We start from the raw sequence: 5,051 nt of genomic DNA on the forward strand, positions 1-5,051 counted from the left end.
TGTGTGTTTCATCCCCTGCGGGGTGGGAGAGCTGAAACGTGGGTCGGACCTGGTCTGCAGCAGGGCCCATCACCATCCAGAAGCTGACGGCGGTGTGTGTTTAAGTCCCTGCGGGGTGGGAGAGCCATAACCTGGGTCGGACCTGGTCTGCAGCAGAGCTCAGCAGCCTCCAGAACCTGATGGCAGTGTGTCTTTAATCCACTGCGGGGTGCAGGAGCTGAAACCTGGGTCGGACCTGGTCTGCAGCAGGGCTCAGCAGCCAGCAGAAGGTGACGGCAGTGTGTGTTTAGTTCCCTGCGGGGTGCAGGAGCTGAAACCTGGGTCGGACCTGGTCTGCAGCAGAGCTCAGCAGCCAGCAGAAGGTGATGGCAGTGTGTGTTTAAGTCCCTGCCTGGTGGGAGAGCTGAAACCTGGGTCGGACCTGGTCTATAGAAGAGCTCAGCAGCCTCCAGAAGCTGATGGCAGTGTGTGTGTTTTGGTCCCTGCGGGGTGCAGGAGCAGGAACCCGGGTCGGACCTGGTCTATAGCGGAGCTCAGCAGCCTCCAGCAGCTGATGGCAGTGTGTGTTTAATTCCCTGCCTGGTGGGAGAGCTGTAACCCGGGTCGGACTTGGTCTGCAGCAGGGCCCATCACCATCCAGAAGCTGATGGCAGTGTGTCTTTAATTCCCTGCGGGGTGGAGGAGCAGAAACCTGGGTCGGACCTGGTCTATAGCAGAGCTCAGCAGCCTCCAGAAGCTGATGGCAGTGTGTGTTCAAGTCCCTGCGGGGTGGGAGAGCTGAAACCTGGGTCGGACCTGGTCTATAGAAGAGCTCAGCAGCCTCCAGCAGCTGATGGCAGTGTGTGTTTAAGTCCCTGCGGGGTGGGAGAGCTATATCCCGGGTCGGACCTGGTCTATAGCAGAGCTCAGCAGCCTCCAGCAGCTGATGGCAGTGTGTGTTTAAGTCCCTGCGGGGTGGGAGAGCTGAAACCTCGGTCGGACCTGGTCTATGGCAGAGCTCAGCAGCCTCCAGAAGCTGATGGCAGCGTGCCTCTAAGTCCCTGCCTGGTGGGAGAGCTGAAACCTGGGTCGGACATGGTCTGCAGCAGGGCTCGGCAGCCTCCAGCAGCTGATGGCAGTGTGTCTTTAAGTCCCTGCCTGGTGGGAGAGCTGAAACCTGGGTCGGACCTGGTCTATAGCAGAGCTCAGCAGCCTCCAGCAGCTGATGGCAGTGTGTGTTTAAGTCCCTGCCTGGTGTGAGAGCTGAAACCTGGGTCGGACCTGGTCTATAGAAGAGCTCAGCAGCCTCCAGCAGCTGATGGCAGTGTGTCTTTAAGTCACTGCCTGGTGGGAGAGCTGAAACCTGGGTCGGACCTGGTCTATAGTAGAGCTCAGCAGCCTCCAGCAGCTGATTGCAGTGTGTGTTTAAGTCCCTGCCTGGTGGGAGAGCTGATATCCGGGTCGGACCTGGTCCACAGCAGGGCCCATCACCCTCCAGAAGCTGGTGGCAGTGTGTGTTTAAGTCCCTGCGGGGTGCAGGAGCAGAAACCTGGGTGGGACCTGGTCTGCAGCAGAGCTCGGCAGCCTCCAGCAGCTGATGGCAGTGAGTGTTTAAGTCCCTGCGGGGTGGGAGAGCTATATCCCGGGTCAGACCTGGTCTAAAGCAGGGCCCATCACCCTCCAGAAGCTGGTGGCAGTGTGTGTTTAAGTCCCTGCGGGGTGGAGGAGCAGAAACCTGGGTCGGACCCGGTCTACAGCAGAGCTCAGCAGCCCCCAGAAGCTGATGGCAGTGTGTGTGTGTGTGTGTGTGTTTAAGTCTCTGCCTGGTTGGAGAGCCGATACCTGGGTCGGACCTGGTCTGCAGCAGGGCTCAGCAGCCTCCAGAAGCTGATGGCAGTGTGTCTTTCATTCCCTGCGGGGTGCAGGAGCAGAAACCTGGGTCGGACCTGGTCTATAGCGGAGCTCAGCAGCCTCCAGCAGCTGATGGCAGTGTGTGTGTTAAAGACCCTGCGGGGTGGGAGAGCTGAAACCTGGGTCGGACCTGGTCTGCAGCAGGGCTCAGCAGCCCCCAGAAGCTGATGGCTGTGTGTGTTTAAGTCCCTGCGGGGTGGGAGAGCTGAAACCTGGGTCGGACCTGGCCCGCAGCAGGGCCCATCACCCTCCAGAAGCTGATGGCGGTGTGGGTTTAAGTCCCTGCGGGGTTGAGGAGCTGAAACCTGGGTCGGACCTGGTCTGCAGCAGGGCCCATCACCATCCAGAAGCTGATGGCTGTGTGTGTTTAAGTCCCAGGGGGGTGGGAGAGCCATAACCTGGGTCGGACCTGGTCTGCAGCAGGGCTCAGCAGCCTCCAGTTGCAGATGGCAGTGTGTGTTTAGTTCCCTGCGGGGTGCAGGAGCTGAAACCTGGGTCGGACCTGGTCTATAGCAGAGCTCAGCAGCCTCCAGAAGCTGATGGCAGTGTGTCTTCAATTCCCTGCGGGGTGCAGGAGCTGATACCTGGGTCGGACCTGGTCTGCAGCAGGGCCCATCACCATCCAGACGCTGATGGCAGTGTGTGTTTAAGTCCTAGTGGGCTGCAGGAGCTGAAACCTGGGTCGGACCTGCTCTATAGTAGAGCTCAGCAGCCTCCAGAAGCTGATGGCAGTGTGTCTTTAAGTCCCTGCGGGGTGGGATAGCTGAAACCTGGGTCGGACCTGGTCTGCAGCAGGGCCCATCACCATCCAGACGCTGATGGCAGTGTGTGTTTAAGTCCTAGTGGGCTGCAGGAGCTGAAACCTGGGTCGGACCTGCTCTATAGTAGAGCTCAGCAGCCTCCAGAAGCTGATGGCAGTGTGTCTTTAAGTCCCTGCGGGGTGGGATAGCTGAAACCTGGGTCGGACCTGGTCTGCAGCAGGGCCCATCACCCTCCAGAAGCTGTTGGCAGTGTGTCTTCCATTCCTAGTGGGGCAGGGGAGCAAAGACCTGGGCAGAGGAGCGCCTGTCTGCATCCGATCCGGCCCCTCAGCAGCCCGCCGTGAGCCTTAGAGAACCCCCCCCCCCCCCAGCGGGCTCCAGGAACCGGGCCCTGCGTCGGACCCAGCTCAGTAAGGCCCTCCCTCGGGCCCTGCAGCAGGTGGCCCCGTCTATGCAGTCGAAAACCCCGCGAAAATCGGTGTAGAAACGCCCGAGAGGCGTGGTGCGGTTCCCCCGGCCGGTACCGGGTCCGGACCGGTCCGGAAGTCCACCCAGAACACTGCCTGGGGCTTCTGGGCGGCTCCCCAGGCGCAGGCAGTCGAAAACCGCGTGAAAATCGGTTCAGAATTGACAAAACGGCGACCTCGTCGCTCCAAAAACTAAGTCCAAACTAAGCCTTTCGCTTATCGCTTAACGCTTAAGGCGGTCGGCCTTATGGCCAGTAAATGAAAAGTGCCTGCGCCCCTGGAGGTTTTGGAAGGTGCGAGCGATGACCATGCTCGGGTTAGTAGGTGAGGCCATCGGAAAACCAGCGTGAGTTGGCGGGTTTGGGTGGCAATCTATTCCAGGCAGAGTCGACTATCTCTGGGCATCAATTTTGGGATTTTTCCGGCTCTGGTTCTGGGAGAAACGCAGGGGCAAAGTGCACGAGCCGCGGCCGATTTTGGTGGCCTGTCCCTGGGCACAAAGTCTGAGGAGTGTGGGCCTGGTTCTCCGAAAAATACCAGTCTGCTGGAGCTCACTCCCATGGCTCCAGGGGGCACGGCACACCCCCCGGTAGCCGACCAAAGTGCTCTACTCGGGCCAGACTCGGACCCACGACCCGGGGTGAGAACCACAACTACTGGTCATCCTTTTGACCTCCAGGGGGCGCGGCAGAGCCTCCCCAGTCCGACGCAAGTGCCCCACTTGGGCCATACTCAGACCCACGGCCCGGGGCGAGAACCACAACTACTGGTCATCCTTTAGACCTCCAGGGGGCCCGGCACAGCCTCCCTAGACCGACACAAGTGCTCCACTTGGGCTGTACTCTGACCCAAGTCCCGGTGCGAGAACCACAACTACTGGTCATCCTTTAGACCTCCAGGGGGCCCGGCACAGCCTCCCTAGGCCGACACAAGTGCTCCACTTGGGCTATACTCTGACCCAAGTCCCGGGGCGAGAACCACAACTACTGGTCATCCTTTTGACCTCATGGTCATCCTTTAGATCTCCAGGGGGCCCGGCACAGCCTCCCTAGGCCGACACAAGTGCTCCACTTGGGCTATACTCTGACCCAAGTCCCGGGGCGAGAACCACAACTACTGGTCATCCTTTAGACCTCCAGGGGGCACGGCACACCCCCCGGTAGCCGACCAAAGTGCTCTACTCGGGCCAGACTCGGACCCACGACCCGGGGTGAGAACCACAACTACTGGTCATCCTTTAGACCTCCAGGGGGCCCGGCACAGCCTCCCTAGTCCGACACAAGTGCTCCACTTGGGCTATACTCTGACCCAAGTCCCGGGGCGAGAACCACAACTACTGGTCATCCTTTAGACCTCCAGGGGGACCGGCACAGCCTCCCTAGACCGACACAAGTGCACCACTTGGGCCATACTCTGACCCAAGTCCCGGGGCGAGAACCACAACTACTGGTCATCCTTTTGACCTCATGGTCATCCTTTAGACCTCAAGGGGGCACGGCAGAGCCTCCCTAGTCCGACACAAGTGTCCCACTTGGGCTATACTATGACCCAAGTCCCGGGGCGAGAACCACAACTACTGGTCATCCTTTAGACCTCAAGGGGGCACGGCAGAGCCTCCCTAGTCCGACACAAGTGTCCCACTTGGGCCATACTCAGACCCACGGCCCGGGGCGAGAACCACAACTACTGGTCATCCTTTAGACCTCCAGGGGGCCCGGCACAGCCTCCCTAGTCCGACGCAAGTGCTCCACTTGGGCTGTACTCTGACCCAAGTCCCGGGGCGAGAACCACAACTAATGGTCATCCTTTAGACCTCCAGGGGGCACGGCACAGCCTCCCTAGTCCGACACAAGTGCTCCACTTGGGCTATACTCTGACCCAAGTCCCGGGGCGAGAACCACAACTACTGGTCATCCTTTAGACCTCCAGGGGG

This window comes from Nothobranchius furzeri, unplaced genomic scaffold, assembly GCF_043380555.1.
Source record: "Nothobranchius furzeri strain GRZ-AD unplaced genomic scaffold, NfurGRZ-RIMD1 Scf050, whole genome shotgun sequence".
NCBI classification, from domain to species: Eukaryota; Metazoa; Chordata; class Actinopteri; order Cyprinodontiformes; family Nothobranchiidae; genus Nothobranchius; species Nothobranchius furzeri.